At 39.0% G+C, this 10,849-nt stretch overlaps 1 long non-coding RNA gene across 1 annotated transcript; it reads right to left on the bottom strand.

Moving 5' to 3' along the window:
• Positions 1 to 9,139: 9,139 nt before the first annotated feature.
• Positions 9,140 to 9,941, bottom strand: LOC144222203 (uncharacterized). The gene is made up of 2 exons (XR_013332337.1): positions 9,835 to 9,941; positions 9,140 to 9,367 (listed from the first exon to the last, which is right to left on the bottom strand). It is a non-coding gene; the product is annotated as an uncharacterized LOC144222203 (long non-coding RNA).
• Positions 9,942 to 10,849: the final 908 nt, after the last annotated feature.

Genomic DNA, 10,849 nt, shown 5'->3' with positions numbered 1-10,849 from the left:
CCTTGGCACGCTGCCCCGGCTCTGGCGCGGCTGCTGGAGGAACTGGCGTCGGTGGGTGGTTTTGCCAGTCTGGGTAAAACAGACGCTGAGGAGGGGCTTGCTATGTTTGTGCTGTATTCCCTCTTCTCTTCCAGGTATTAGTAAATATTGGCAACCATTTCGATCTTGCCTCCAGTATATTTGTAGCTCCGAGAAAAGGCATTTATAGTTTCAGCTTCCATGTGGTCAAAGTGTACAACAGACAAACCATCCAGGTGGGTAGCTTCGAGGCTCTCTGGCCCCTTTCAGCATCGGACTACTGATGCCCCTCGCGATTGGTCCTGGCACACCCTCTGTGAACTTGCGCCCACCAGGGGGCCGGCTGGCCCAGGGCCCTCGGCGCAGAGCCTGCCTGGTCTTCTGGGCCAGGCCCTTGGTGGGGCTCCATTGGCCAGGGTGGGCCGCGGGGGGACTTGAGGACACGTGTGTGCAGGTGGAGTCCCCCACGATGTACTGACCTTTGCCTTCTGCTCTGCAGGTCAGTTTGATGCAGAACGGGTACCCAGTGATCTCAGCCTTTGCGGGGGACCAGGACGTCACCAGAGAAGCCGCCAGCAATGGCGTCCTGCTGCTGATGGAGAAAGAAGACAAAGTGCACCTCAAACTGGAGAGGGGCAACCTCATGGGGGGCTGGAAATACTCCACGTTCTCGGGCTTCTTGGTTTTTCCTCTATAAACACAGAGCCCCCAGGCGGTGGGGAAGCTGCGATCTGGACCCAGGACTCCGCCCTTCCTAACACCCTGAACTTGCCAGAATAGGACCACTTGTTTCCAACCTCCGTCAGACTGTTGAGGTAGAAGAATGATTTCCTTCTAAATCTCCAGTATTTTCTTTGAAGATTGACCATTCCTCGGGAACCTGGCTTCTAATTAGTTTTAGACAACAAGGTCTTAAGGAGAAATGAAATTATCGATTTGAGCAATTTGTACCTGTGATTGTAAAGTCAATACTGGATTTTATTGTCGGGACCGTGGACTTTTCTTCCTTTTGTTTGTACGCTGTGTTGTTGCCCCAGCGAGGAGTGCCGTTGATCTCCAGGATGGATTGCAGGTTGTTGGGCGGGGCTCAGAGCAAGAGCCTCAGAAATCACCACCCGCCAGATAGCCCTTGAAATGTGTTCTTTGTGTGTCTGTTCAGCCTTAAGGAAAAGAATGGCTTCACTTTCATTCTGTATTCCCCCCCGCNTGGATGGGAGGTGTCTGGTGGGGGAAGGGGACATTGTGAATCTGTCAAGAAGTGCTTTATCTGGAGAAGCAAATTTTGCACGATGGGACTGCGACTTTTGCTTTGTATTGTTTACGTGTGTGGGGGGGTTTTTTGTTTTGTTTTGTTTTGATGGTGGTGTTCTTTTTTTTCTGGAAAAGCTTTACTTTTCTTTCCACACTCGCTCTCCTTCCTGATCCTTATTTCTATTTTTCATGCTGGGATGGGGGAGAGAAATGTATGTTGAATTCTTGAATGAGACCAAACAAACAAAACAAAACAAAAAATACCTATGTATTTTGTTGTGGATGAGACCGCACCAAACAGAAGGTACCTGTATCTCAGAGTCCACGTAACAGGTGGACAGTTCTGCTTCTTCTTTCAAAGAGATTCTCTAAGATGCACCTTTAGTAAGGAGCTGGATTTTTTTTTTTTTTTAATGCTCTGGAATACTTTAAGAACTTGCTATTCCTGGGTGGCCTGAACCATGTAAGATGAGCATGAGAGCCGTAATGACCAAGCCTCTTAATAAACCATGCTTCCTTGGCCTGGTGTACCTGGGTCTTCCCAGAAGCCTGTCTTCATCTGTCTGCATCCACTTCTGCGTGAGTAACCCGGATCAGGGGTGTCAAATCCAACAGGACGGGCTGCTCTCCCCCAGAATCCTCTGCTCCGCCAAGAAAAGAGGTGTGTTGACATTCTCTGGGAGCACCTGGCGAGAAGGCACCTGGAAGTCATCACGGTTACAGGTATTGGCAGAGGCCCCCTGGGAGCAGCTTTGCAAAGCCTTCCTGTTTGGGCCCCTCCTGCAACTATAGTGTTAAGATACGGCTGGGAGTTGATGCGTGCAGGATTCATATGCCAAGGAAATGTTGCTGATCCCAAAGCAATCCAAGAAGAGACCTCACAGCGGATGTTAATTTGTCCTTTGTGTAACAATGTAACCAAAATATTGATGATAAAAAGTCATAATTTAAGATTCAGAATAAATGGGTTTGATGTCTGGCTTGCTCTTCTCCCTGCACACTGTCTCCTGACCCCTAGAATGTCTAGAAGCACAGGCCAAGGATCAAGGACTCGGGAACACCACGCACTGTACCTCTTTACAACACACACCCAAACGCACACTCCCACATGGAGATCTTGCTGTGGGTCTAGATGGAGACTGGACTTAAATACATTTCAATTTATACATATGTATTTTTCACATAGGAAGATTCTGGGAGGAGATATTATGTGAAAAAGACAGCTAATGCTTTATGGACAGGCAGTCTGCTTTTATCACATAGAATCCTTGATGTGCTACAAGGTCCAATCCAATATTTCAATCAGAGGACATGGATATAAAAGAAACTGACATTTCAGTATAGCATCAATTATTTCTAGGGTATGTATGAACATGGGGAAGCATAGAGTTCCATTTTCAAATAAGAAATGCAGCTAGGATTATAGAAATAAAAAAAATCTGGTTTGATGAAGGGTCTAATCTTTACTGAGCTTAGGTGGACAGCAAAATAGGATAACTCATTGATCTAATTAATTGGAATTAAAATGCTATTACATTTTCTTAGGGAAAAAATCAAGAAATATCAAAAATCATGCTGGGTATTTTGGCTCTGTGATCAGGAGACACACTGCTAAGTATGAGCCTTGTTTATGAAGACAGATAACACCAACAGTTCGATGTTAGCGGATATTTTTCATGTGTGTTTTACTGCCCTTAGTGAGTTAGTCCTCTGGTCCCTCATTGTTTAAACCTTCCGTTCAGTGTTCGGTTTCAAACAAGCGGCAAACTTCATTAGCGGATCATATCATCCCTTCAGAGATCGAAAGATATATGAGTACGTGTTATTTTTATTGCTTACGGAAATGTAATGCATATATTTGTTTGTATTTACAGCTTTACTACCTACAGGTTGTTATTTGGTTATGCTGTCTAATAAATAAGTTATTGAATTGATCAACCTAAAAATAAGTATATTTCAGGAGTTTGTTTTATATTAGGAAAACAGCTTCATTCTCTTTATTCCACTCCTGTTATTTATTTATTTATTTATTTATTTATTTATTTATTTATTTCTGTCTGTTTGAGTTGGATGCAAATCACTACATTAGAGAAAAGCCACCACAGCTGAGCCGCTGAAGTCGTCTGCTGCCCACTGTTACAGCTGTGTGGGTGGTTTGACCAAGGATCTTTGAGGGACGTGAAGCTCTCGTGTGTGGTCTATAAAAATAAATAGGTCAGAGCAAAATTTGCAATCTATTTTCCTTTAATTGTGGGAGGGGGCAGAGTGACATCTGGAAAATACACCATCTGATCTGTGTTCCCTGGCTCTAAGCCTCAGTTTCCCCCACTGTGGACCGAGTTCAGTAACCCCCAAGCCTCCTGCCCATCTCACACAGCTATCATGAGGTCACACAGATGAACTCTGAGAACTGCAAGGCACCGTGGTTACCAGAGGCATTAGGTGGCAGGGAGGGTGTTTCCAGAAGGTCAGAGTTTTCAACATGCAGTTTATCAAAAGTCTTTAAAATGAACATCCGACAGGAGGACTCTTTTGTGTGAAAGTCAGTTTCCATATTTCCTACGAGCTTATTAAAACAGTAGCACTCTGGAAGCTTAATGTGATTTTTAAAAATTTTTTAATGTTTTATTTTTCTCTGAGAGAGAGAGAGAGAGAGAGAGGCAGCGTGAGCAGGGGAGGGTCAGAGAGAGAGGGAGATACAGAATCCAAAGCAGGCTCCAGGCTCTGAGCTGGCTGTCAGCTCAGAGCCCGACAAAAGGCTCTAACCCACGAACCATGAGATCATGACTTGAGCCGAAGTAGGACGCTTAACTGACTGAGCCACCCAGGTGCCCCAAGTTTAATTTGATTTTTAAGAATGATGATAATATGAATATGTCCAAATCTCTACATTTTCATATTAACTCAATTCTGAGTTATGTTCTTTGACTCTCCTATGTGGCTCAAGCCCACCTTTCTGTTCCAGTATGCGATATCAACATTTTACAAAAATATATAACTGTAATATTTCTAACACGAGTAAAAACCGAGGTATCGACATTTTGGCATAATAGTGAGTGGGTCTAGCTGATGAATGTTAATCTTACTAAAGTGTAAATACTTCTAAAACAATACTATTTTTTAACTTAAACTGTGTTCTAATTTGAAACACAACCCTGGTTCAACTCTAGGTCCTTAGAAACTATATTTACTACCTATAATTCCTGAACCTATTTTGCATCCTAATATTTTTTATTTTTGAACTCATGTATAATGAAATTATTTACATTTAAAAGTATGTAATTACTATGACTTCTTAGCGCTAAGGTCATAAACACCTCAAATACTGGCATGAAAATTCATGGAATCCTATAGAGACTGCATATTTACTTGTTTGGGGAAATTTTTTTTTAAAAGCAAAATCTAGTTATATCAAGCATCAGAAGAGTTTAAAAAGATGCATAAAAGCAAACCAAACCCTTTTCTGAATCCTTAATTTTATTTGTATTATTTCCCTGATATCTCATCAAGGAGATTGGTATCAAGTCACATACATAGTAACATGGATATCATTTGCCCATAAATACATGATCATATGCGTCTGATTTTTTCAGTGAGTAAAATAAAATGCACAGATAGGTGATGTTCTTCTGGAACCTGGAAATAGGGGAGAGGAGATCTTGATGAATCCCTTTACACAAGCAAAACAAAAGCATGGACTGCTCCCGCATACCTCGTATATAGCAAAAGGAGCAAAGACTATGTTGTCAGTTTGTGTCCCCGTGATTTTGTAATCTTCTAGAAATGAATATTGCAATAAGATAATGTTGCTGTGAATAGTGAATGCTCATATTTCTACAGCATAGGAAGTATATAATAATCTAATGCACATAAATGAAAAGTTGTTCCATTCATTTAAGGTGGTGTCAATAAAAGATGGAACTCATAGAAGTAAGTGACATTGAATTATTCTAAAGGTTTGTCTGTGACTCTGTACAAACACTTGTAAAAAATATAAACCTAGACTAACCATAGAACTACAGTGAGTTTTTTGCCATTTTATGTTGTTTATGTAGGAATTTACTTGTCAATGGGGCTCACACTTTGCTACTAAAATAGGATATTACAAATATATTCAACATGTAAGAGCAAAGCCTATAAATTCTCATAAGACTCTTAAAATTAATTTTCTTTGCATTTAAGGAGCATGCACACCAAAGATAGTAGAGTAAAGGTGAACTCCAATTTCCATTTTGGTTTTATCACTTTACATATTTTGTGCTCAGAATGGTGTTTTTTGTTTTTTTTTTTTGATGAAAACCCTGTGAAGATGTTAACTGCTAATGACTACGTCCATGAATCAAGTATGTTTATGTATTTGCTTAGCCTTCCTTTTAAGACATAATTTTTTGCGGGTAGTTTTCGCCAAAAGGTATGTTTACTGCCTTTGAAGATGGAGAGCTACAATTCATTCACATTTAGATGTTTTAAGTGTCTGTTTGTTACATAGCTGTCCATGATGTGATTGGTCAGTCCCGTCCTCACACCCATTCCTTCAAAGATAGAAGAAAAGTCTTTTTTTCAAAATTCATTTAAATTCTATCTGATGAATATCAAGTTTAAAAAAATGTTGTGTGTGCTTGTATAATAATGTTACACCAAAACATGAATTCTGAGTAAATGAGCTTTCTTTCCATTCCCAAACCCAGTAGGGTAACTCGAAATTTGTAAGGGCAAAAGCCATGTGATTTTACCTCCCACAGATAATCGGAGCTCTGTTTTATCTTCCTAAGTGGATTTTGCTGTGGATTTCCATCACCAGAATCACTTAAATGTCGCCAGCATCATAAATCATCATCTTCATCAGCTCGCCCACGTACACTCACTGTGTAGTGTAAATGAGCTCCTTGACAACTTAATTTGGAAAAGAAATCTTCATTCCCTCCTCTTAATGCCTACAGCAGGACCCCCCGGGGTCAGAACGCTGTTTTGCACAGGAGCTATCCTCACGGAATGGAACCTACTTATTAATGAGCCCCTACGAGCCTTGTGACCTGACTAGCTACGCCTTCACTTTTATTATTGTTCCCTCATAGTTTTCAGGAGTGCTGAGTTCTCTTTTTGAATTTGTTTCAGGTGGCAAAAACCAAAACCAAAACAAGCCCTGCCTGAGATGGAGAATGTGGAGAATGTTGGCAATGCATTTGGGTTTGTGTAACTCCTGAGTATTTTTGCTTAAGTCTGTTTACTCTTAATTTATTCATCTTCAAATGCTTCCATAAATTTCTTACACTCTCTAAAGTCCAGTAGGATATAGAGCATCGTAACATCTCCTTGACTTTGTCCTAATATGAGCTTTTATTGTGACTCTGGGCACTTTGCTATGGAACTGACTTAAGAATACTACTTTGGATATAATCAAAGTAACCAGAAAAATTGGCAAAGATTCCTTATTACTGGAATTCCTCATTGGCAATGTTTTTTGACACGGATTTTTCACACTGTTTTGCATACATCTTAAAAATCCCTATCAGCTTTAAAATTACATGAAAAAATATAAGTATTGAAGTAAAATCAATATTTATCTTTGAATTGTGAACACATCTTTTTTTTTTGCAATCATGTAACTATTAGGTCATAAGTGGTATACTTTTAGAGAGGAGTTTATTACTGAAGAACAAATATAGGACATGAAAATGTGATACTATCATTTTTTTTCATATTCCCAAGTACCATGTTGAGATGCTGTAGCACACTTCTGTTCTGGAACTATAAATTGTCAGTGGAAAAAGCAATTATGTTATTTATAAGAAGAAATCCATTCTTTTGTGATCAAGGTGTAGATGTTTCTTTTTCATTCTTTAACATTTACATTTTGCTGCTTGGGGGCTGGATAGTGTGCTTAGGGTTGATGATCGAAAAATAAAGACACACATTGTGTGTGCCAAGAGTTTACAGTCCTTGCTAAAAATATAGCCTGGTGGATATCCGGGGTAACCTCATGGTGAGGGGTAGACTGGGGTGAGCTTAGGAGGAACCTTAGAAATTTGACTGTATTTTTACTAAAGTGAAAAATGTAATTTGCATCTTTCACACACCAAGAGGAGAATGCTATTTGGGTGTTGACATTGAATACTGAACATCCATTAATCTTCCAACCAGAAGGTTCCCTGTGACCTCTCCTCCCACGCTGAAGGGGGTTGGGTATTTGGCAGACATATGGCAGACTAGAGCTCATGAACCAACCTTGAACGTATTAAAGTGGAATGGGACAGATATGGGGAAGTTCCATTGTTTTAACACATGAAGGTTAAGATATAAGAGCCCTTTTTTACAGTTTTATTTCTGTTTGCCTTGTGTGGTGAGTTGCTTGAGAAGACAGAAGGCATGCTAGAATTAGTCAAACCCTTAGAAGACAGATCTAAATTAAGATACAAATAAGGCGTGATATGAAGTCCAATCCGAACAGAGCTGGATGGAGGACCTTACCTACCTAGCATTTTGGCATATTTTACAAGATATTAACTCCATGAATATAGGTCTAATGTAACACACAAAAAAATAAATGTGAGATCAAATTGCACTGGTAGAAAACATGAATTCTGTATGTTTTATTAGCTAATCACAAATATATGTGTGCTTATGGGTATGCGAAGATTGACTATAAAGCAATAGTTCTAGTCAAAAGTTACCCGCGTCAAAATGCTTTGCATATGCTTCTAGCTATGCCAGTCCTGGAAACTTGCTATCATGGAAGAGGGAGTTGATAGATGAGGTACGTTGGCTTGGGTACATGGACTTCTACTAACTGACCTCAATTCTTGGGCCTTTTTCACATTTTATTCCTTGTATTCAATCTTAGGAATCTGTTTCTCCAGAAGATGGAAATTACATCTGGTCTCCCTGACAGACAGAGATTGAGAACTGTTGAGAATAATTAAGCCATCTGGTGCTATAAACCCAACAGAAAGCTATGATCAGTGGATCATGGTCTAATCTAGTCTTCATCCATTGCATCTGAATTACCTTGGGACAAAGGAATGACAAGGGGCTGGATTTTCAGTGAAGATTGTCACATCTCCCCAATCATTTAGCAGGCAAAAGGCATGCATGCATCAGACTGTGATAATTAGGGAAGACGTATTCTCCCCTAAGGCCTATTACATTTGATACTTAATTTTTCCTTTTTTTTTAATGTCTCAACAGTGACTGTCGTGCGATATTGACTTCCATTCTTACTAATTCCTGACTATGTTCACTAGAAGAAATTCTTTACTAAAATCAATTTTCTTTTTATCTCAATGAAAAATGGAAATGAACATAAATTCATTTTGTGCTGTTTTTTGTTTCCAGAATTGTAGAAACATTTGTTTCAGGAAAAACTCCCCAATAGATGGTGCTGCTGCTGTGATTTAAACCATTGAATAATTAGTATGCAAAAGAGCTCCAGAGAGAGACCTCTGGGAATTCCCTTACATCAAGTTATAGAAAGACGAAAATGTGGCTTCAGTTTCGCTAAACGCAAATTGACATAATTGTATAATTTGAAAACTAGACAGAATTTTTGAGCTTTTGAGGTCAAGAAATTACTTTTTATCTCCATTGTTCATATCACAAGTATATTTGAAACATAACCACCAACAAAATTCAGCGTTGCCAAAAAGTGTACTGCGTGGCCTCTAAGTTTCTCTACCCTCATAATACTTCAAGGATCTATCAGTTAAAGCTCTAACTTGTGAATAATATAGTACAAATGCAAACTAGAGTGCTTCCTTCGTATTTATGGGGAAAAATTGCAGATGCAGGAATCATACCGGCAGAATGATGCCATCCCTGCTGTTAATGAGAACCCATAATACATCAGCCCTTTACACACGCCATGCACTGTGTCTAGTGCTTACAGTCACCTTTCCATTTAATCATTATGAAAATCGTACAAAGGAGGCACTATCGTTATTACCATTTTACAGATGATGGAGAATGCGGTTTGAAGCGATTCAATGATGTGGTCAAGATCTCATAGCAGATGAGTCACAGAGGTGGGAATCTGACTACGGGCTTCATAACTTCATAACCTGTTCCCTCGTCTGTTGTATTTTACTGTATCTCAGAATGGGAGCTAAAGTAAGAAAAAGATTTTCTTGAAGAAAATCTCTGTATATGCCATGATTGATCAACACTGCTTGCATCCTAGTTGTTTCAGTAAAACTCATTGTTAAAAAAAGAGGACAATTTAGCTTTACATTCTACAAACAAAAATTGTTTGTTTGTCATTCATAGGTAGAGTTTAAGAAATAAAAGAGATGAACACATGGGAAGAGGAGGGGACTAGAAGAGAGGAAACGAAAGAAGGGGAAACCAAACACAAGGGACTCTTAAGGATAGAGAACAAACTGACGGATGGTGGGGGTGGGGGCTAGATGGGTGATGGGTATATGTGAAGGCACCTGTACTGAACTCTACTCCTGAAACAAATATTGCACCGTGTAGTAACTAACCAATATTTAAATTAAACCAGCAGGACAACAGGCTGCTTGACTGTAATCATAAGAGAAGAATTACAACAACTGCTGTGAATTGACTCACCTGTCCTATCAGAAACACCACAGTTTGAGCCTTCACTAATTTCATGCGGAAATTGATACCGGAAACCTTTGTTTCCCTTTAGAACTGCACCGAAACTTTTTGCAAGGACGGAACTGAAAATACACAAACACATAAATATAAATAGCTCATTTCCTCAACAATATTGTATATTTTATAAAGGACACAGATCCCTCTCTAGATTTCTAAAGTAAAATCTAAGAAATCGAGGACTCAAAGTAAATAAGGTAGGCTTGAATTGAGCATCTTGCCTCAAAGCTGTTCATGAAGCTTTAAGCTTAACCTCTGGCTAGGGAACTCGCTTAGAACATGGAGTCAGGGAGCTTTTAAGAGATTAGATCTCTTGCCCTGAAAGCACAGTTAGCTTTAAAATTAGTTTTTAAAATTAAAACTAATTGAACAAAATTAAAGTCGATTTTAAAAATAGCAAATGTCATTTGGTCAGATTAAATGTTTTTACTATATTCTGATCAGAGGAAAATACATTTAAGGAGTCCACTGGTAAAAAGGCAACATCAAATATGTCACCAAATGTGTTTCTGAGAATTTTGTTTTATTTTTTGACACCTCTCATTTTATCTTTTATATAGTGACATATTATATATAAGCATAAAATATTTATAGAAAATACCTATTTACCTATAATATATCTTTTTATATAATATAAAATATTAGAAGTGCCACATTTCTATTCAGAAAAGTAAGGCAAACTGCACCTTTAACAACTTAGTATTTGTTTACAATAAGAGGTTTATTCTTGGTGAGTGATGAAGTGGTATGTTTGATGAGGTGAGTACCTACTGTGTAAATAGTACTTGTCTGGGTTATTTCCCGGGCTCTCCCACCGGATACAAAACCTCAGACAGACCCTCCACTTCTTGATACCACTGAAAATAAGGTAGATTAGCTAAAAGTCTGACAATTACATACAGGGGTATTTTACTTTCCAGCGCGAGAAGGTAGTTAAAAAAATAAAATTGCAAATGAACATAAATTA

Source organism: Crocuta crocuta, unplaced genomic scaffold (genome assembly GCF_008692635.1).
Source record: "Crocuta crocuta isolate KB4526 unplaced genomic scaffold, BGI_CrCroc_1.0 scaffold101, whole genome shotgun sequence".
Taxonomy (NCBI): domain Eukaryota; kingdom Metazoa; phylum Chordata; class Mammalia; order Carnivora; family Hyaenidae; genus Crocuta; species Crocuta crocuta.
Note: the sequence above shows the minus strand (reverse complement) of the source record. Positions and strands in the feature narration are given on the sequence as shown.